The sequence below is a fragment of the Hemicordylus capensis genome, chromosome 1, assembly GCF_027244095.1.
Source record: "Hemicordylus capensis ecotype Gifberg chromosome 1, rHemCap1.1.pri, whole genome shotgun sequence".
NCBI classification, from domain to species: Eukaryota; Metazoa; Chordata; class Lepidosauria; order Squamata; family Cordylidae; genus Hemicordylus; species Hemicordylus capensis.
Genome location: NC_069657.1, coordinates 422,249,250 through 422,272,753, shown reverse-complemented (window position 1 = coordinate 422,272,753; position 23,504 = coordinate 422,249,250). Strand labels below are relative to the sequence as shown.

Below are 23,504 nucleotides of genomic sequence, written 5' to 3'. Positions count from 1 at the left end.
CGACTTATACTGAATCAGACCACTGGTCAACTGAGCTGTCTGGCAATAGCTCTCTAGGTCTCAGGTGAAAAATTTCCTTAGTCTTGTTTCCTGAAACTCTTTTAAACTAGAAGTGCCAGGTATTGAGCTATGTCACTCTCCCACCCGCTGCCGGCACAAACCCTTAAGGATATACCATAAAGAAGCCATGTTTTCGGTTGTTGCAAGCATGCTGCAGTGTGATGTCATCATTTGGGCAGGAAGGAGCTCTGACCAGAAAAGGCAGGTGCATTTATTGCCAGCTGTTTCAGGAAGCAATCCATTCATTTGCTGTGTGACACAATGGACCAGTTTGGAGGATACTTTCCAGCGAGCCCCAACAATATTTTCTGACTCTGTGTGTGTGTGTGTCCTTCCTAGTGTGCCATTTCTTAATAGCACAGGGGGTGGCTCATCAAAGAGAGGTATTAAATAGTGGCATTTTGAGTTCATAGAAAGCTGGTTTGAAATAATCACAGGATTAAGGAATGGTGCACTGTGTGGCGAAGGAGATGTGCATGCTTGTGGTGTGCTCATTTTTTAATCATGTGGGAACGTGGCTCATCAGCAAGTATTGTCTGAACTGGCCTAATGATGCTCTATTTGGGGAGCAGACAAAGCGGACATATTTTTTGCTGGAGGGAAGAGAGAGAGCGCTGTTGTAGTATCGCTGCATTAGCAGCAATGAGAGGCTACTAAGGAGCAGTTGCAGTGTACCCCAGAAGGTGAGCCTGGGCCACTGAGGGGGGAAGAGGGGCTGTGCTGGCAACTGGGGTGGGGCCAGTGAGAGGGTGGGGTGTCAGTACCAGGGGTTGGGGGTCGTGAGGCAGGCAGCTCATTGCCTTTCACCTGTGGCCTCCAAGCTCAGCTCCTCCACTCCCCTGTCTTTTAGGCTTCTGGCTGAGTGGACATCTGTACTAGGCCGACCTTCCTTTAGCTGAACTCCCTGCCCTGGATGGCTGAGAACTTGTGCCCAACACCCCTTTCTGCTAGCAAGCTTCCCTGACAACAGCACAAAAACTCAGGCCCTGGCCTCCATCTGTTTGGGGGATTTTGTGTAGGAGGTGGAGCATTGATCCGACTCCCTAATTTTTCTGTATGGGTGTCTGCCTTCAGTGAAAGCCCTTTCCTGCTCTGCCCCTCCCATTTTCGCACCAAGCACATTTTCATGCTCAGCACCCACTTGAGTGACTTAACGTGTCTCCTTGATTTCAGTGGTGCTTAGTCATGGCTAACTTAGTCTGGATCCTGCCCACTGTGTTCATTTAGAGCACACGCCACATGCCGCTACTATCATTTATTTATTTATTTATTTGATTTCTATACCGCCCTTCCAAAAATGGCTCAAAAATAAGATGGATCCCTGTCCCCAAAGGGCTCACAATCTAAAAAGAAACATAAGATAGACACCAGCAACAGTCACGGGAGGTACTGTGCTGGGGGTGGATAGGGCCAGTTACTCTCCCCCTGCTCAATAAAGAGAATCACCGCGTTAAAAGGTGCCTCTTCGGCCAGTTAGCAGGGGTTAGCATGCTACTGTCCATCCTGGTCCTCTCTGCAAACAAATCAGTTTGCTGCCCTCTCTACCAGCGCATTTCGTCAAACAATTTAAGAGTGTCAGTGCTGAGTGTCAGGAAACCGAGTCCATGGAAGTTGGAAATGTGAGTTCTGGCAGAGATTGCTGGTGGGATGGATTGAGAGTATTGTGAAAGCAGAGTCTGTTCCAGCCAGAGTGTAAACTGAAAATCCAGCAGAATCAGGCCTTGGAATTAGGAGGTAAGCAGAGTAAGAGGCCAGGCAATTGAATGGGGAAGTTCACAGAAGAGCAATTAGATGGGGTAATGGTGAAAGAGCCAGCAAGAATGCCTAGTGCAAGGCCAGGAAGCAATGTGAGTCTGACTGCTGCTTCAGCAAAGACCCAGGCATGATCTGGAATCTTGATATCCAGGCCAGGTAAGGTGCAGTCCGTGGTCTTTTGGGGGTGGGAATGGAGCCGTGCTAGGGTCTGGGAGATCAATGCTGTCCTACTTCTTTTGTTCTGCAGCCTTAGATCACCTTAATTGGATCACCAAAAGGGGCACTGGTGTACAAGCCATGAGCCTTTCTGTTTCTCTTGTGTCAGGATTGGCCAGGACCGAAACTCCAGTGTTTGGAGTTAACAGTATTAATTTAAGTAATATCAGGTGATATTAGGCAATGTTGTGTGAAAAAACACTAACAAAAATGTAGAGGCCAAATTCTTTTAACGTTTCAATTGAAATGCTAACTTAACAAAGATGATACTGTGGTGCTGATACTATTCAAAGCCTATTTGTTTGAGAATCCCAGCACTCCAGTTTTGCTATTTTTAACATGGCAGCATATTCAAATAATCTAACCTGCTGCTAACAATCATTCCTGGTATATCAGACAGAAAACAAAGCACCATCCTATACCATGCACTATATTAGATTTTGTCACCTCTTGTGTTGACTTGCCATGTTTCTGATGAATTCAGGTGTCTATGGGAAGAGTGCAGAAGTAGCAATAAGCTTTTAACATTGTTTTATGAGTGGTGAAGATTTCAAAAAGGGTTGGGTTGGTTTGCCTCAAGGTCTGGTTGATATGGAAGAAGCCGCTTTGGTATGCATTAGAAAAAGGCTCAATTTTTTTTGAGCTACAACATAGTGGAAAATGAAATTATAACTAGGATGTAACTATTCAGTTCAATTTCTAGGCTGTCTTTTAACCAAACTAGCTCTCAAGGCAGCTTACAATATGTAAATAATGTAGTTAAGCCTAGTTAAATGATAAAAATAAACTCCACCAATGGTGGGTTTTGTTTTTGTTTTACTGTAACTTAAGTGAAAATCAAGTATGTTCTAAGACTTGAAACTTCTCTATAAAGCATGTTGTGACTTGTGTAGTTCTGGCAATTGGCATTGTTAAAAAAAAAAACAAGCTGTGACATGTTATGTAATTTAAGTGGTTGGCATCATTAAAATAATGCAGAAACCAAAATATGTGCATTCAACTTTTTGTATTTTATTTTTTGATATTTAATGTCTTTTACTGTTTAACTGATTTTAAGGTTTTAAATGTGATTTTTAAGGAGTTTTATTGTATTTTAACTTGTATAAAATCCTTGGGATGCCTCAGAGGCGTAACTAGGGAAAACGGCACCCGGGGCAAGCACTGAAATGGTGCCCCCCTGCCCCCCCCACATACTACATTATACTTAGGTTTTTCCTCACAAGCGCCCGCCGCCGCTGCCAAGCCAGGCCACTGACTGGGCACCAGCAAAGCAATGTGGGGGGGTGCGGGCAGAGCAGAAGGGACCGCTCGTGAGGGAGGGGGCGCTGATGCGCTCCCTTGACTGCTGCAGCGCTGCTGCACTGAGCAGGAAACATTTGTATTAACAAATTTAAAAAAAAAAAAATTAAAAAACTTTTTTTTGTCATGGCGGCGCCCCCCACGTGACCAGAAAAGATGGCGCCCGGGGCACATGCCCCCCCTGCCCCCCCTATAGTTACGCCTCTGGGATGCCTTATGAAAGGTGGTATAAAAACTGAACAATAAATAAATAGATGTGACCTCAACAAGATTTTTCAGGCTATTAAAGGTGATTGAGTGGGTGGTGGCCTCTCAGCTCCTGCAGTTTTGGATGATACAGATTATCTAGAACCATTTCAATCTGGATTTTGAGCAGGCTATGGCACAGTAGGGAAGCAATCTGCCTAGAAAGCAGGAGGTTGTTGGTTCGAATCCCCGCTGGTGTGTTGCCCAGAATACGGGAAACTCCTCTATCGGGCAGCAGTGATATAGGAAGGTGCTGAAAGGCATTGTCTCATACATACTGCACAGGAGATGGCAATGGTAGACCTTTATTCTACCAAGAAAACCACATGGCTGTTTGGTCACCCGGAGTTGACACCAGCTCGATGGCACAACCTTTCCTTTCCTTCATGGGGTTTAGGCTGCCTCGATCGGACTAATGGATGATCTCCATTTGGCTGTCGACAGAGGGAGTTTGACTCTACTGATCCTTTTCTATTTCTCTGTGACTTTCAATACCATCAACCATGGAATCCTTCTGGGTTACCTGAGGGAGGTGGGATTGGGTGGCACTGTTCTACAGTGTTTCTGCTCCTTCTGGTAGATTCCAAAAGGTGTCACTTGGAAATTGTTGCTCTGCAAAGTGAAAATTAAATATGGTGTTCCACAGGACTCCCTGTGGTCTCCAATGCAATATTTACATGAAACTGCTGAGAGAGATCATCAGGAGGTTTGGTGCAGGGTATTATCAATATGTTGATGACACCCAAATCTATTTCTCCATATTGATCTCATCAGGAAATGGCATAAGTTCCCTAAATACCTGCCTGGAGGTGGTAATGGGCTGGATGACGGATAACAAACTGAAGTTGAATCTGGATAAGATGGAGGTACTGACTGTGAGGCGTCTGGACCCAATAGATGGTTTAGCTGCCTCTTCTGGAAGGGGTTACACTTCCCCTGAAAGATCAGGTATGTAGCTTGGGAGTGCTCTTGGATTCAAAACTCTCTCTGGTTTCTCAGGTTGAGACAGTGGCCAGAAGTGCTTTTTATCAGCTTCAGCTGATGCATACGTCAGCTTCAACCATTTCTGGAGGTAAATGACCCTAAATATGTTTCCAGACTATGTACAAAGGAAGCCCCATGTAGAATGCATTACAGTAGTCAAGCCTGGCGGTTACCAGCAGATGCATCACTATTTAGGGTCATTTAATTGTTTAATTAAATTTAATTGTTTTTATCCCATGGGATTGTTCTAACTTTTTATTCTGTGAAATTACGAATACGATGAATATTTATATGCCACTTATTTTAATGGTTTTTACCCTGTTTTATATTTATCCTGTTTTAAATTGTACACTCCTAGAGATGCACATATAGGCAGTATAATAATATGATAAATAAATAAAGCAGCATAGTTAACTGCTTAATTGTTTAATTACATAATTCACAACTAGTGTTGTATTACTCAGAAGTAAGTCTACTGAATTTAATAGGGCTTACGTTCAGGCAAATGTGTATTAGATTGCCGCCTTAAATGCTATGACATCTGGTTGTGCAATATTATGAGATGACAGAGGACCTATTAGTCTTATATTAGCACCAGCTCTGATTCAGTGTCTACAGTATATACCATTCTTCATATAAGAAGTGGGGAATAATTTTGCTTTGGAATAACAACCTTTATTTTTCAGTCAGAAGCTGTGCACCCATTCTTCAGAAAGGTAGCAGGCACAGCCTCCAAAGAATTAATTTGTTAAAAAGATGAGGCCATGAAACATTTGGAAGACTTATATACTGGTTTTAAAGAACGGTTCACAAAGTAGTTTGCATTGTCTAGAAATCTCAGAGATGCTTTGTTGTCCTAAAGGGGTTCATAATATAAAGAAAAGAAAAAGATGGCAACACAAGGGAGATATGAGGAACAGTCGCTGAAAAAAACTCTATGCTGGACTAAGTAGGGACAGTTGCTCTTCCCCTGCTAAATATAAGAGAACGGCCACTTGAAATGTGCTTCATTGTGGAGTTTAAGAATGCAGTGTTGGTGTGATATTTCTGGAATTTGACACATTGGCTACATTCAGACAATACCAAGAGAGAGCAGATGAGCTCAAGGCAGGTTGTGGTTATTTGATGTTGCATCTGAACCAGCCCAGAGGCTGCATTCAGATAGAACATGGAGCCAGGATTGCATCCTGTTTTCACATGATGTTTACTAGCCTCAAGTGTGTGTGCTCCCCTCCCCCATCTCTTTGTTTGTGAGGGGTGAAAAAATAAAGTCCTTTGAATCCTAGAACAAGCTTGATCCCTAGAACAAGGGATCTTGTTATGTGGATCGTATCCCAGCTCCAGATCCTGGTTGGTTTATTTTGAAATTCTGGCCAGAATAAGCCAGGATTGCTTGGTTTGAATGTAACAAGATACCCTGGCTTGTTGGAATCAGTCCTGGCTCTGCAATACATTTTTACCAGCCCACTGTTTCAAAGGCTATCTTGAGAACTCTATAGTACAACTGAGGGAGCACTTTGCATACAAAGTGCACTGGACTAGTGTTGTGCCAGGATAATGCTGTTGTGCTAGGGCAAGATATACAGCCAATATATTTGCTTTTAAAAAATAACTAAATGTGAGCACTAGGGCAGGAGTTGTGTTGCTCTTTACCTGCCATTTTGTAGGTGTTAGCTGATGGGTGACCAGGATGCTTGTGGAGCCACAGTCCAAACACCACAAACTTTTGGGGAAATTATGTTAACTGGTGGCGGTGCGTGCTGGAAATTGCATTTTTTCAGTGCCAACGCATTATTATTTGAATGCTAGTCTGGAAAATACAATTTTATTACAACAATAGCATTTTCTTTGAGTAACAACTGCTCATTTATGACATAAGTAAACCATCATTTGGAGAAGCCTTTAGAGAAACTCTTCTTATGGTAGAAAAGTTCCCACCAGTCAATATCAGACAACTTCGTGCCCAGTGGAGTTCCATTCAAAGGCTAGCCTGCAGCTAGCTTTGGAGACCATTCTTGGTATTCTCTATTTGGGAGTTGACTATTATTGATTTTTCAGCTAGCCATTTTTGCTCTTCTTCCATTTTTTTGTACTTGCTGATCTCTCATTTGTGTGTGTGTGTGTGTGTGTGTGTGTAGGGGGGTGTCCAAGCAGAAGGTAAACCCATAAGAATCTGCTTATAGCTGAGAACTCGGAAGATGCTGCATGGTATTGCTTCTGTAATCCTTCTGTCATGGAGACTTGTTGATTGGTTGAATTTATATACCACCTAGTATAAAAATCTCAAGGCGGTGTACAGAATTAAAACATAAAATATACTATAAAATATTAAAATTCATAAAAAGATAAAATAGATTTAAAAAATTAAAATTTAAAAGTTTAGTCTCAGTTGAAGGCCTGGGAAAATAGGTATTCTTCAGGGTCCTCCTAAAAACAAACCGATAAGGAGATGCTCTTATTTCAGCAGGGAGTGTGTTCGAAAGCCCTGAGGCAGCCACAGAGAAGGCCCAGTCCCGAGTTGCCACCAACCAAGTTGGCAGCAACTGTAACTGGACCTCTCCAGATGATCTTAACATCATCTCAACAGGGTTCACGACAGTGAAGGCGCTCTCTTAAGTACCCTGGACCTCAGCCATTAAGGACTTTATAGGTAATAACCAGCACGTTGTATTTCATCCGGAAGCATATCAGCAGCCCATGTAGTTCTTTTGGAATCAGTGTTATATGGTCATTTTGGGTAAACCCTGAGACCAATCTGGCTGCTGCGTTCTGTACCAGTTGTAGTTTCTGAACTGTGTGGAAAGGCACCCCCACGTAGCGTGCATTACTAGTTAGTTCTTTCGTTGCAGCCGTAGGCCAAACAGATAGAGTGCATTACAATAGTAAAGCCTAGAGTTACCAGCATATGTACATGTTAAGGTTGTTTGTCTCCAGATATGGACGTATCTGGCGTATCGGCTGAAGCTGATAAAAAGCACTCCTGGCCACTACCTCAATCTGAGAAACCAGGGGGAGTTTGGGATCCAGGAGCACTCCCAGACTACAACCTGATCTTTTAGGGGGAGTGTAACCCTGTCCAGAACAGGCAGATCAATGAGAGCATGGAGTGGTGTTTGAATTTTGGAATTCCTTCCGTAGAAAGGCTCACCTTGCTCCGTTATTTTTTTTACTGTATTTATCTGAATCCAAGACCAGCCCCCCCACCCCACCCCGCCAAGTTCCTTGATGTTAGAAATTGGGGACTTGTCTTAAATTCAGAGACATTTTCCTTTCAGGTAAATACAGGTATAACCTATATTTAACCTCTGTTTTTTAAAGGGGGTCAACTTAAATTCTGAGTTCTCTTCTATTTGGGTAAATACAGTAGTTTTAGAAAAATGGTGACAACCTGCCCTTTATCACCAGATCTCTGGGGAAGTTTTTCATCTCACTGTCCTACTAAAATGAATTCTCTAGTTTGTAATGTAAAGTAAATTTTTATTCTGTTTTATTTTTATTTGTATGCTTATATGCTGTATACAGTTCTGTGCTTTTGGAGCCTTATTTGAAGTCTTATTTTATCAGCCTTGTTTTATACACAATTTATTTTATAAAATGTATATTAATTAGAAAGGTGGTTGGGGCCCCATGAAAATTTGTGTTTTGCACTTTTTAAAAATCCCCACTCCTTCTTAATATTTTAAATATTTTATCTTTTTATTATAAACTTTGCTTTGACTATATCATGTTTTCTTCAGCTACCTGAAGAAAAACACTGTCTTAAAAATTTTTAATTTACCATTTTCAGCCTTTTAATATATTTATTAAGTTGCCTGTTTATCAACCATTTATAATACTATCGTTTATTTAGCTATTTCATTTTCAGAATCCATTTTTGTGAAATCATATTTTAACATTAGATAAAGTAATATTAAATAAAATGGAACTTATAAGAATAATGTCAGTCCTCCTATATTTTGGGCATACTTTTCTTTTTTCAAAACATGCTGGCATGGTATCTATTTGTTTAAAGTTCTTCTACTGCATCCGATTGTTTTTTCAAAGATCAGAATCAAAACCGTTTCAGACTGAATTTCTTGATTTCTCTGGTGTTAACTCCACTTTCTCTCTTCCATAATGGCTAAATAAATATTTCTTAACTTTGATCTTTTCCTGAAAGGAAGCAACATTGTCCTTCAAAAAAAGAAGAAGTTTATACTGAATTTTTTTCTGAATTTTAAAAAAACCCACCATTTTTCATTGGTGTGCAAAGTGCTCTACTGGCAGTTCAGTTATCCAGGGGTTATAAAGTGTACTTCCTAATTGTTGCGGGGTGGGGTGCGTGTGTGCAAACTCCAGGTAAGATGTCCTTCCCCCGCCCTCTTCTGTTGATTTCTCTGCTCCCCCCACTATTAGTTTATTCAGTAGTTTTCCAGTCTCGTTTTGTTAAATAAATTCCATTTTACTTTTTCATTTTTAAATCTTTTACTCATTTATTTTTTGAATATCTCTAGATTATATATGTATCATACCAATGTTACTGTCTCTGCTTTGTTTGCTTTTTCATTTTCTGTGGTTTTTCGTAGCCTTTTGTCCTTTCAAATCTGTGAAATAGATTTGAAAGAGAAAATGGCAAAGGCAAAGTTTGGTAAACCAAAAAGTTTGGGTGCAGGAATGATTGATCTGGAGTCAAAAAGATCAATTAGGGAAAGAAGTAATTTGAAAAAGAGAACATTTCCTCCCTTTTGGCATACTAAAGTTGCCTTTGCCGTTTTCAGATTTAACTATTTCTCTTTTGCACATTTTGTAGAACACATGAAAAGGAAGTCTTGAACAGTGTCTCTGCTGCATTGGGTTCACCCTTACATCATGTTCCTAGCATATCTTTTGTTTGCCTCATTTCTTTTCTTTTTAAGTGTTCTTTCTTTTGTACTCTTATTGCCAAACTATATCAACTTTGTTTTTATTCTATTCTATTTATAATTGTAATTCATTGTTTACTCCCTGATTTGGAATGAGCATTGTGTGCATGGAAGCTGGGCTCTGTGTGTGTCCATCCCTAGCCAGATGGGAAATTACACACACAAAGCAGGACCTGTAGTTGTTTCCCCAACCAGCTTAGGATAAGTATGTGGAGCCATTGCATGGCTGTAGCAAGAGTATGATTTCTGCCTGGGGTCTCACTTCTTCAGGAGTTGCTACTGCCTTTTCTTCTGCAGTAGCAAAGATGCAACAGAAAAAAATTAAATTCATAATCTTCTGTGTTCAAATTATCTAGAATTTATTCTGGGAGCCCTACCTTTTGGTCTCTAGGGCTATTTCACACAATGTTTATGTAGGGTCTGTACAGCTTGTGATCCACCAAGCCAGGTGCTTGATAACCCCTCTGTTTTTTTAGTATCAGACAGGCAGAAAAATGTTTATTTTTCCCATAATGATGCACCGTACATGATTGGTGGATAACCCATCTTTGTAGGTCTCAAATTGTGTCGGCATGTGTGAAATAGAAAACTAAAATATATACCTCAGAATGTACAAATATGGCAAATATTTATATATTGCTTTTCAGCAAAAGTTCCCAAAGCGGTTTACATAGATATCAATAAATAAAATGGCTCCCTGTCCCCAAAGGGCTCACAGTCTAAAAAAGAAAGATAAGATAGATACCAGCAACAGCCACTGGAGGGATGGTGTGCTGGGGCTGGATAGGGCCAGTTACTCTCCCCCTGCTAAATAAGGAGAATCACCTCTTTTAAAAGGTGCCTCTTTGCTCAGTTAGAAGGGGATTCAATTGATGATGATGATGATGATATTATGGGACTTCCGACTACAAACAGACAAACATCTGCCACACAATACACTAGATATAACTGTAGTCGAGAAGAAAGAAAAACAAGTTAAAATGATCGACATAACAATACCAGGGGATAGCAGAATAGGAGAAAAGGAAATAGAAAAAATCACCAAATACAAAGATCTACAAATTGAAATTGAAAGGCTGTGGCAGAAAAAGACCAAAATAATCCCAGTGGTCATTGGCGCCCTGGGTGCAGTTCCCAAAGACCTTGAAGAGCACCTCAACACCATAGGGGGCCACAGAAATCACCATCAGCCAATTACAAAAAGCAACTTTACTGGGAACAGCCTATATTCTGCGACGATATCTATAACAACAGCAACAACATTGACAATAAAATTCAGCCATCCCAGGTCCTTGGGAAGGACTCGATGTCTGGATAAAACAAACCAGTCAATAACACCTGTCTGACTGTGTAAACAAGAAATAATAATTAAACAATAATAGAAGTTTTTTGCAATGAACACAAGTTTGCAAATGTGGGTCTTACGGGTACACTTGCCGGAATCAGGATTGGCTAAAGTTTCTTTTTGAGTTTACACTTGATGCAAATTCGAGTTTGCAACCCTGTAATGTGTGAAACAGTCCTTGCTCTTTCTTTGTTCTTTCTAAAGCACTGTCATGTAGAGTTAAATTCTGCTACAGGTTCTGTTTGGTTCTGCTAGAGTTAGGTTCTGTTAGGTGCACTGTTTCCTATAAGGCGTGCGCACGTGTGCGTGCTCACAAGGTTTTTTTTTAATGTCTGCTAAGTTAACTTTAGATCCTGCTCAGGTTGAATTAGGAAGACCCCACTCTGAATGCATGTGCGCACACAGTGCCTTGATACTACTGCCCAGAACAAAACTCATTCCGCACAGAGATGGAAAAAAAATAGAGGGACCACTGGTTAGGTTCCTTTGTCTCCCCTCTCCATTTCTTCACAATTCTTTCGAAGAGTTACTCAAGTGGAGATCCTAGATAATATTTTGTGTGTGATCGCATCATTGCATAGCCTGTGTGTTTGAGTACTTTCAGTTTGAATGTTGGGCACCGTAGACATCCTGGTTTCAGAAGCGATCGCAAACCCTCCTGATATTATCTCTGGCAGCATGGGCAAAAAAGGATTTACCTGAATCTCTCCAAGCCTTTTTCCCTCTTGTGCAACAAATGCACAGAAACAAATTGCTTGTTGTAGTGTAGGCAGGTTTCCCTTCCCAAAAATATCCTTGCAGGATATAGCTTTTACCCAGCATTCAAACTGCAGTATTTTGTCTCTGGATAAAAGTATGGTCCCTCTCCCTCAAATTGGTGTGTTCACTATGATTTGAGTGCTGTATATCAAAATGCCAAGTGAGTGCTTTCAGCAGCTCACCATTCTGATGCTGCTTGTAGACTAAAACAACAAGAAGAGGTTTTTGGGTTGGTCGATTGGTTTTTGCTTGTGAGGTTTAGTGGTGTTTAGAATAAAAACTATTCTCCCCCCCCCCCAAGGAAAAAACGGAAAAAGAAAAAAGCCATTAACTATCTGTTAAAAACAAGTTGGATTGTCAACTAGATATCTTGTTTTGGGGCACTTAGCTTTTATATTTAAGATATGCCACGTGAATAGTCCTTGAGCTGTTACTTGTGGTTGAAAAAGCTCAGTGGAAGAGTTCTGGTTAAAGAAAAATATTTCCTGGATTATTATTATTTCTTGTTTACACAGTCAGACAGGTGTTATTGACTGGTTTGTTTTATCCAGACATCGAGTCCTTCCCAAGGACCTGGGATGGCTGAATTTTATTGTCAATTGTTATAGATATCATCGCAGAATATAGGCTGTTCCCAGTAAAGCTGCTTTTTGTAATTGGCTGGTGGTGATTTCTGTGGCCCCTATGGTGTTGAGGTGCTCTTCAAGGTTCTTCACATTCTGAATATTCTAATTTTTAAAATTCGAGGTCGAGAGACGTGTTTTGGAAAGAGTCCCTCATTCAGACCCTTGCCCTTGCTTGTGGAAATTGATTCCAAAGGGAGAAGGTTTTTGAACATCAAGCAGGTTTATGCAGTTCGCAAGGTGCAAGTCACATGGGTGCTGCTAATAGTTTGGATAGCAGAGAAGGGGTTACTGTGCATTGCCCAAAACAGGTGTTTGTTGCTTGCCTGTACCCCTTCCTTGAGGTACCTTTTCTTCCACTTCGGGTTTAGGGATTCCATGTTGAATTAGTGGGGATATGGGTGTGGATGTAGGCAACAGGGTTGCAGGATTGTCTGCATATTCTAGATCTACGGTTATGTTAGAAAATAATTACAATTGTAGTTCCTTTATCTGGAGAAGAAGTAACACTCGCTTTATAATTATGCATGTACGCACAGTGTAATTTGCAAAGAACAATTGTCAACGGTAAGCTTCATGCCTTCCTTAACCATGGAAGCTTTTGTTACATGTCAAATTAAATTTCTATACCCTTTTTGGGATTCTTCAATTCTAATCCTTTAAGTCAGGAGAAATGAAAAACTGAACAAAAGAACACATGCAATTTATTTTTGGTACCGCGCAATGAAAATCAGTATCTACATGCTTTAATGGTTGCTAATTTACTTGCATAGAATATTTTGTTAGAAGTCTTAGGCTAACTGTATACTAAATTTCTAGATGTGGGGGGAATCCAACTCCCCCATACCCTGGCCAGCCCCCTTATGCTTGACAGTTTTTGAGCATTCAGGTCTTCAGATTCCTAACACTATACAAATACAGGAATTACCTTCACCTTTCTTAAAGATGAATTACTTTTGAATGAAAGACCAACTTAAGTGGCGCAGCGGGGAAATGCTTGACTAACAAACAGAAGGTTGCTGGTTCGAATCCCCACTGAGATGTTTCCCAGACTATGGGAAACATCTATATCGAGCAGCAGCGATATAGGAAGGTGCTGAAAAGCATCGTCTCATATTACGTGGGAGGAGACAATGGTAAGCCCCTCTTGTATTCTACCAAAGACAACCACAGGGCTCTGTGGGCTCCAGGAATCGAAATCGACTTGACAGCACACTTTACCTTTACCTTACTTTGGAATGAAGATTCATTGCATAGTGAATGGTCAAAACTAAGCAGGTGTGGACCTGACAAGTACCTGGTTGAGAAACCACAGGGAGTTTCCTGTGAGCAAGGACGAATACCCTGAGGAAGCCACAGCCAGTCCTGGCCCTCTGTTGAATGAACCTCTAAAATACATTTTTCAGATCTCACGTCTGTTACATTTCCATCTAACGTTTTTAGATGTACACTTGGACATAATTTTGTAGTGTCTCCAAAAATGTTGTAATGTATGAAGAAGCCTTACTGTAGAAAAGAATACCAGAACAGCATGTGTGTCCTATTTCTCAGTGGAATAAGGACTAACAATTTGGTCAACATTTTCCATTAGGATGGAGGGACTTCTGATTTCAAGCCTATTGTGATGGCCTCTGATTTGATATAAGATTCTGAATCATTCTTGTGTAGCAAGCACAGCTCTGGTGTTGATGTAATAAGCTAAAGCTTTACATGAATGAAATGAAGTATGTTTTTGGACTCTTGCACATTTATAGCCAATGTTGTAAATATTGGTCATCACTTACTGTAAATTTTTATGATGCTTGGCTGATGCGTGTGTCTATCAAGCTGCATAATGATGCACACTGGGAATTGATTTACTGTAAATGTTGTTTCCACAGTGACTCAAAATTGGAAGTACTTTTGAGACAGGCAGACTTATGAAGTCAGAGGGTAAAAGGAAAGTCACAGCAGTCATGGCGCTTCTGTTTGTGTTAACCTCTGAAAATGCAGTATAGAAGTTTAATTCTCCGGAGGTCAGACGTGTCTGGACTTCACTAAACTGTGGAGTAGGGTTAGGGAGTAGATGGCTATTTTTGCCTAGTCTATCTGATTATAGCCCTCAAAAATAGTTTATGGAAATTGCAGATTAAAAATGTTCATAGTTGACTGTTCTGGTTAAACATTTCACTCCTCGTGTGGTTTATGTGGAACTCACAGCTGGAAAATGTTTGGGGTTGGGGGGGGGAAGTGGCACCACCCATTTTGGCACAGAGCTTCGGTTCATATATGATTGACTATTTAACTAGTAACTTACTATGGTATGCATTTAACCACTTGGTAAGGCTCTTAATGCAGGTGTTCACTTACCAAGAGGTAACTTAACATGGTGTGCGAGTAAGACATTCATAACCAGATCTTTGGCAGGATGTTATGGACAGCCAGCTAATAAAAATATTATTTATTCTATTTCCTAAATATATAAACCACTTCCTAGACAAAGTTCTTCGTTCAGGAGCTCAAGGAGACATGTATCATTCTCCCAACAACCTGTGAGGTAGGTTACACCGAGAGATTGTGGCTGACAGAAGGTGACGCAATGAGTTTAGTGAGGCTTTGAACACAGGTTGCTCCAGTCTGAGTGTCCAGCATTGGAGAGAATGCCGTATATTTAGGGTGGACGTTACAACAATCTATTATCCCACAGTCCACTTCTGCATTTGATAAATAGCTCTCTGAATTCACCTTTTGTAAAGCTGTGACAACTGATAATTAGAATTTTTCCTGCTTCCTTGGATTTCTGATTAAGTGTATAGTAAAATTCTCCTTTTCACCTGACAGGAGAGTATTGACAACAACCAGCTTACCAAGAGAGTACAGATTACATCCACACCAGCATTACTCCTCAATAAATGGTCATTTCCATCAATCAATTCTGTGTAATGACTATAGCCCTATTCAGAAATTGCACTGGCCATTCTTTTGTGTCAATGATAAGAACAGGACATAAGAACAGTCCTGCTGGATCAGGCTCAAGTCCAGCACCTGCTTCACACTGTGGCCCACCAGATGCCTTTGGGAAGCCCACAGGCAAGAGCTGAGGGCATGTCCTCCAATGGTTGCTCCCCTGCAACTGGCATTTAGAGACATCTTGCCTCTGAGGCTGGAGGTGGCCTATAGCCCTCAGACTAGTACACAATTGTACATGATCATTTAAAAAGTGAATTGAGGTGCAGAGCCTCTCAAAGAAAGGGCACAAATAGGAAATGTACTACTAGATGTACATTGGACATAATGTGTGAATACAGATCTGTATATGTGTTTATTGTACACTGGTTGTACATGTGTGCAGCACGTGTGAGTAGGGCTTATGTTGTACCATAATGTGGATGTGACCACAGGTTACATTTGATTACAGCAATTGACTTGTGCAGTTTTGTGGATGTGCCTAGCTTGGACACAGTATAGTAAATGCCTTGCTCTTACTTTTCTTTAACAGGGCTAGGGTGAGATTTGCTGCCTAATGTGCAAGGTCCATAATGTATGATCAGAAGGCACATGATGTAGCAAACTTGTTGAAGCAAAGCAGGTCTGTGTGCTCCGTGCCTTCGTGGGAGACTGTGTGAGAATTGTGCGTATGTCATCTTACTGTCCTTGGAAGAAAGATTATAAATATTGGGTGGGGGTTGGGAGAGGGAATGAAGATAAGTTTTTTAAAAAATGAAAAAACAATAATTTTGGAAATTTTTCATCACCACATTGTGGGTAGAGAATTCCATAGATTAACTGTGTGCTATGTATTTCCTTTTGTCTATCCTAAATCTCCCATCAGTCATTTTTATTGGATGGTCTCTAGTGTCGTGAGAGAGGGAGAAAAACTTTTTTTCCCTGAGTAGGAGATCCTCAGATAGAGTGATGGACTGCGCATGCTTGAGACAGAACTGGAATCACGTGATTTGATTGTAGGTGTGGTTGCCTCCTAGCCCCAGTTCCAGTTCTATCTCGCTCGGGATAGGACATATTTTGGAGAGAGCTCTGGTCAGTCTTTTGATCGGGTCCCTTTGCCCTGCTTATACTTGCGCTTTATCTTGGCTCTAGCTTCCTTCTCCTTTCATAGTGTGCAAGGGTGGGAAGAGAGCAGTTCTCGTATCAGGCACTAAATTTCGTTCTAAAAAATTTCTTTTTGTTTTCTAAATCTAATTGGACCCCTCAAAAAGCCTTCCTTTAGTTTGTTTGTTATGGAATCAGCTCACGCCGAGGAGCTCATGCAGGGCCCCCTTTCTGAGAGCACACAGCTGCCGCAGCAACTGGGGAGCACCCCTCTGGCAACGGCTGCACTATTCTCATCGGCTTCGCAAGCCTGTCCCTCAGCACCTTCCGCAACGGCTTCGCCAGCCGATCTCGTGTCGCCAAGCTCTTCGGCCCCTTGTCCGCCACTTTCCGCCGTGCCCGACCAGTCTCGAGACTCTGTCTTCAGGGCAACGCTCTGCTAAAGCCCTAAAGAAATAAAAGCATTTGATTGACCAGCCCTCCTCTCCTAAAAAGAGGCGTAAGCGCAAGGAATCGTCTCATTTGACCGAGGGTCGGAAGCGGCTGAGTGAGCGGCTGCTTATTCAAGCGGTTTGCCGCCACTCAAAGACAAAGGTGGGCAAAAATGGCACCAAAATAAAGGAACGTCTTAAGGAGGGCTCCAAGCATTCGTGGAGAATTGAGGCTGGGGACCGGAGCCCGGTGGGCAATATCTCTGCCCCAGTTCCTCACCCCGATGGGGATGCAGCGTTTGAGGGGGAACCGGCTGGTCCGCGCATTTGCTCCCCGCTGCATGACCGTTTGCGCGCCAATTCTCCACAGCCACATGCGCTCCAAACTGTAAGTAAAGATCCCTTTTCTCCCAACGCCACTCAGTGGCTCAGGGATTTTTTCGCTAGAGAATTTCAACTAGAGCCACCTGCGGCTCCAAATAATATACAGGGGGTCCATTCCACATTAGTTCTGCTAAGCGCCCCTACTTCCAATATACCTACTGCCAATATTCCGGTACCGTGCATTCCCCCGCTACGGGATCAAGGGGTTATTTCTATACCCCCAAATCAGGGGGTTAGAGGGCGCAAACGGTCCAGGAACTGGGGAAGTGACCGGCTATCCTCATCCTCCCCCGACGTAGGGCTATTCCCATGTGGGAACGTGGTCTGTTTATGCCTAGACCACCGGCACACAGAGCCAAATGTAGGCGCAGGGTTTACCCGTCTTCGCCATCCACTTCTCCCGAGAGGGAACGCGTGCCTTCGAAACCGGATCTACCTGTGCTACCTACCCCCGCTCCATCCCGTCCCTCTAGGGTCCCTGTTCCACCTCCCCCCCGCCTCAAGTGCCAATTAGATCTCCACCACAGGAGGTTCCTCCTTCTTCTTCTGGGGAGGAATCCTCGCACTCACAACCAATGATCCCTAGGGATCCAATAGATTCGGGGAAGGAAGAGGGGGAACTCTCGGAAGAGGAGGTGATTCCGCCTATATCTAGTTCCACGAGGCTTTTCTCCTCCACAGACTTTGAGATTTTACTAGCTAAGGCAAAACGCACAATTAATGATGTTTCTCCCTCAGAGGTCGCCTCTTCAGCTAATACACTGGACCAACAGGTCTTTCCACCATCTGAGCCAGTGACTCCGGTGGTACCTTTCCCCCCTTTATTCCAGAGGGTTATGTGTGCAGAGTTGCAGCGTCCCACTTCCTCCAAGCCCATCGGCAACTTACCTAAAAAGCATTATCAGCTACCTTCAGAGGTAACCAAGCTTCTTGCTACCCCCAGGGTAGACCCCCCGGTGGTCCAAATGGTCTCGGGGGCTGTAGTCCATTCAGAACACCAGGAACACCTTAAGTCTCAGGAAGACAGACGTTGCGATGTACTTTTAAAGAAAGCTCACGACGCTTCTGTTGCCACCATCAGGATGGCCACGACTAATTCTATCTTCGCTTGGGCTGCGGTTTTATGGGCTAAGGAGTTGGTCAACTTGGTGCCCCCGGAACTGCCTAAACTTCGCCAGGGTATAAACAAGATGGCCAAGGCCACAGCCCTGACTGCCGATTCCAGTCTAGACATCATCCAACATTCATCTAGGGCGTTGGTAGCAGGAGTGGCGGTTCGAAGGACTCTATGGCTGAAGCCCTGGAATGTCGATTCAAAATCCAAGTTGGCCTTGACTTCAGCCCCAATCGTTGGGTCAACTCTTTTCGGACCCGCATTGGACCCTATTCTCATAGACACGAAAGAGAAGAAGAAGGTTATGCTATCTACATGTAGGGATTTTAGGCCTCCCTTTCGAGGCTCCCATAGCTCCTTTCGGCCCTTCAGGCAACAGTTCAACCAACCCTACCATTACAATCAATCATACCAATCCAGGGACTTTCATGCCCAGTCATTGAGAGGCTTAAACAGATCTCAGTGGAGACAGCGATCCAGGGGTCCTGCACGCGGATCAAGTTCTCGTCCCTTCGCCCCCTACTATCGACATCGAAAACAATGACTCCATCCCAGTAGGTGGGAGGCTGTCGCATTTTGCACTCACCTGGATGTCGACGGCCGCAGACACATGGGTCCTGGACACAGTTTCCAACGGGTACGCCATAGACCTGATAGCCTCTCCACCATATCGCTTCATCCCCACACCAAAATCTTCCGTCCATCAAAAACATCTTCTGATGCAACAAACAGTGCATCACCTTCTCCAGATCAAGGCAATAGAATATGTTCCTCCTTCCCAAAGGTTCCAGGGGACCTATTCTATCCTTTTTCTGGTTCCAAAAAAGGACGGGTCCTGGAGGGCGGTTCTGGACCTCAAGTCTTTCAATCGCTTTGTACGAAAGAAAAAATTCCGAATGGAGTCCCTCCCACCATAAAGGAGGCGGTAAGGAGAGGAGACTATTTGGCCTCAGTGGACCTCTCGGAGGCCTACTTCCATGTTCCTATCAGGCCCAGCGATCGGAGGTTCCTTCGCTTTGCATACGACGGGGCTCACTTCCAGTACTTCACTTCCCTTTGGTCTAGCTTCAGCACCAGGGTGTTTACGAAACTGATGATCTCTCTAGTATCGTTCCTTCGTCTTCAGGGGGTGGGGATCCATCCGTACTTGGACGACCTGCTCATCAGAGCGCCCTCCAGAGGCCAGGCCATCAGAGATGTGCGCACAACACTACTGGCTTTGAGAGACCACGGGTTTGTTGTGAACAAAGAAAAGAGTCATCTGAATCCATCCCAACAGCTGGTACATTTAGGGGCCTTATTCGACACCGCACAGAACACGATATCACTTCCACCAGAACACAGGGAATGCATTGTCAAGCAACTCCGACCGCTGCTATACAAGTCAAAGGAAGACATCATGACCCTGGCTCAGTCTCTTGGCTCCATGATAGCCTGCCTGGACTGCACTCCCTGGGCACGGTGGCACTCCCGGCCTCTCCAATGGCTTCTCCTGCCGTGGCAGGATCATATCATAGCAGCCCGCAGATGTCACATCACCATAACACAGACAGTCAGACGTTCAATTCATTGGTGGTTGTCCCAGGCCCTCCTCCTGGGGCTTCGGCTCACGGAACCCAGATGGATTGTGGTCACTACAGACGCCAGCCTGTCGGGCTGGGGGACACATTGTCAAGGTCAGGTGGTACAGGGCACCTGGTCGACCAAGGAAGTCTCTCTTCCCATAAATTGGCTGGAGTTCCGAGCTGCACGCCTGGCATTGCAACACTTCCAGCAGGCTCTTCGGGGCCGCCACGTCCTCCTTCATACAAACAACATCACTGTCAAGGCGCATATCAGCCGCCAAGGGGGGGGACAAGATCTCGGCTGCTGATGCGGGAGACCGATCTGCTCTTCACTTGGGCGGAATCCAACCTACAATTGCTCATGGCCGAGCATCTCAAGGGCGACGAAAACGAGATAGCGGACTGGCTCAGCAGGAAGACAGTGGACCCGGGAGTATGGAACTTACACCCGGGGGTCTTCCATCAGATCACTCAGATACTGGGAACTCCCCTAGTAGACCTGTTTGCAGCCCCGGGCAACAACCAACTGCCTCGATTCTTCTCGAGATACCACGCTCCATCGGCAGAGGCTACAGACGCCCTTCACTCTCAATGGCCAAACGTTCTACTTTATGCCTTTCCGCCAGTTCCTGTAATCATGAAGGTCGTCCAAAAACTTCGTCTGGAAAGGGCAGCACTGATCCTTGTGGTTCCTTTCTGGCCCCATCGCCCGTGGTTTCCAGACCTGATCAGCTTAGCGGTGTCTCCACCATGGCGTCTTCCAAACTGCCCAGATCTGTTATGTCAGGGTCCTTTACTGCACCCAGACCCCCAGTGGCTCCAACTAGCCGCCTGGAGGCTGAGCGCGTGAAGTTAGCAGCAAGCGGATACTCCACGAGCATGCAAGCCACCATTCTAGCCTCTCAGCGGCCATCCACTATCAGGGTGTACCAGTCAACATGGTCAGCTTTTTTGCGATGGACCCAGTCTCATGGGAAGGACCCTCTGACAGTGGGAATATCAGGAGTCCTCGAATTCCTACAAGCAGGCCTGGACATGGGCTTATGGCCTAGTACACTCAAGCGCCAGGCTTCAGCCCTAGCATCCGTACTTCAGATTTCTTCCTCTTCAGCGGGCCAATCTTACCTTCATCCACACCTATCCAGATTCCTGCGGGGAGCCACAAACTTGACTCCTCCTCCACTTAGACGCTTCCCATCCTGGAATTTGAACTGTGTCCTCAACGCCCTCACGAGGGATCCGTTCGAACCACTATCATCTATTCCTTTGCGAATCCTGTCTTTCAAGTTGATTTTCCTAGTGGCTGTGACCTTGGCTCGCAGGGTCTCGGAGTTAGCCACTCTATCAGCACACAAGGATTTTTGTACATTTCATTCTGATTCAGTTGTTCTCAGGCTGGATCCTACCTTTCTCCCTAAAGTTAATTCTACGTTCCACAGATCGCAAGTTATTGTTCTACCTTCCTTCTGCCCTGCTCCTGTACATCCTAAGGAAAAACTGTGGCACAAGCTCGATGTACGCAGAGCACTTCGCATTTATATTCGCCGCACCAAGGACATTCGCCGCTCCGATGCCCTCTTCGTCTCATTCCAACCATCTAACATCGGCAATAGGGTGTCCAAGGCCACTTTAGCGGGTTGGATCAAGTCATGCATTCGCATGGCCTACACGGCCCTTCATCTCCCTCCTCCTGGTGGAGTGAACGCACATTCAACCAGAAGTGCCGCCACCTCAACGGCTTTCTCGGCCCATGTCCCTCTTTCGGAAATATGCAGGGCAGCTACCTGGTCGTCTACCACGCCGTTCATTAAGCATGATAAAATACCCGATTTTTCTCAGGACCAGGCAGCCTTCAGCCGCACAATCCTCCAGCAGGTGGTCTGAATACATCTCTCCCATCCCGGGACTTCGGTTTGCAGCTTGGGCATGTCCCTATCTGAGGATCTCCTACTCAGGGGAAAAAGAAACATTGGTCTTACCGTGAAGGGTTCTTTTCCCCTGAAGTAGGAGATCCTCAGCCCCACCCGGATGTATTGTTTTTCTGGGTTGGGGACGTTTTGCTTTTCCTGCGACCCAGTTCCTCGCAGTTGGGACGGGTCTTTTGGGGTTTGTACGAGGCTGCTTTCAGGGTTCTTAGTAATTAGAACTAGTTTTCTATCCTGTTATGTCTTTTTCTACTTTGTACTGCTTTTTCTCAATTCAGGTTGTCTCTGTTGTTCACTTGTCACACACATACATTCAGGAGATCTCTCCCGTCACATTTCTATACCTCGCTCCTCATTCCTGGAACTGGGGCTAGGAGGCAACCATGCCTACAATCAAATCATGTGATTCCAGTTCTGTCTCGAGTATGCGCAGTCCATCACCCTATCTGAGGATCTCCTACTTCAGGGAAAAAGAACCCTTCACGGTAAGACCAATGTTTCTTTCTCTCCACTTTCCCCACATTATACATAATTTTATAAGGATCAGTTACGTCCCCCCTTGATGATCTTTTTTTCTGAATGTAAAGCCTCAAGTTTTGTAGTTTTTCTGTGAAAGAAAGATGTTCTCGTCCCCCTGATAATTCTGTCTGTTCCTTTCCCAGCTTTATGATACGTTTCTTGAGATGTGGTGACCAGAACTGTACACAATATTTCAAATGTATTCGTAGTACAGATTTGTATAAAAGCACTATGATATTCACTGTTTTATTTTTGATCCCTTTCCTAATTATCCTTAGCATGGAATTTGCCTTTTCCGTAGGTGCCACACCACCTTCTGTGGTGGTGAATAGCTCCATGCAAGTATCTTTCCTTATCTGTCACTGATGGCTTATCTCCATCAATAATGGAGTGAAGTTGGAAAGTTTTGCCCCAACGTGCATTATTTTATTAACATATTTTATATTGCATTGAACTTCATTCGCCATTTTGTTGACCATTCACCCAGTTTGGAGCAATCCTTTTAGAACTCTTTGCAATCTGTTTTGGTTTTCCTTACCCTGAGCAAACCTGACTACCTTGCTGCTTATTGCTAAAACCAAATCATTTAGAAGTTAAAAAGCACTGGTTCTAGTACAAATCCTTGGGGAATACCCCACTTCTTTGTCCGCTACATTGTAAAAAAGAAAGAAAGAAAAAGTCCATCTATTTCTGTTGGTGTTTTCTTTAACCTGTTAGCAATCCATAAAATGATCTGTCCTCTTATCCAGAGACTGCAGAGTTTACTAAAGAGCCTTTGATGAAAAGGTTTCATCAAAACCTTTTCGAAAGTCCAAGTATACAATATCAACTAGATGATCTCTATCTATATGTCTATGAAAATCATGGCAGTGTGTGATAGAGGTTTGCTGCATGATTCTGGTTTTGATACTAATGTGTATTATTATTATACATCTAAAGACCTTTCTGTGGAAAGGGGTTTTTAGGAAGGCGAGATTAAATTCAGTGTTTATTAGACTTGTAGCTTGTCCCTACCTAAGGGAATATTCAGGAGAAGGGAACTCATGGGGAAAGATGAATATAATTTATAGGGATGTGCATGAAATGGATGTTGCATTTTGTTTCAAGCTCTAAACAGAACGCAGATGGCCGAAACCTTCCATTGAAACTGCGGTTGAACCGGTTGCTTCGACAGAACAAAACCCGAAATGTTTCGGCCATAGGAAACAATAGGGCAACTTGGAACATCTCATTGTTCCCCATGGGTAGCCCCTAAGGACACCAAAGTGGATTGTGTGGTAGGGCATGATGGGTTCTAAAGGTAAAGTGTGTCATCAAGTTGATTTCTGGTGCCCACAGAGCCCTGTGCT

General features: G+C 43.6%; 1 protein-coding gene across 8 annotated transcripts in view; it reads left to right on the top strand.

Annotated features, from left to right (window-relative positions):
* Window positions 1-23,504, top strand: part of TRERF1 (transcriptional regulating factor 1) — a 117,483-nt gene that overhangs the window by 9,528 nt on the left and 84,451 nt on the right. Inside the window, exon 1 of one of the 8 annotated variants that reach the window (XM_053310902.1) lies at window positions 4,504-4,524. The exons of the other annotated variants lie outside the window; for them this stretch is intronic. The gene's annotated coding sequence lies outside the window, so the exon portion shown is untranslated. Of the gene's footprint in view, window positions 1-4,503; window positions 4,525-23,504 lie in introns of those variants that run through there. 8 annotated transcript variants of the gene reach the window in all.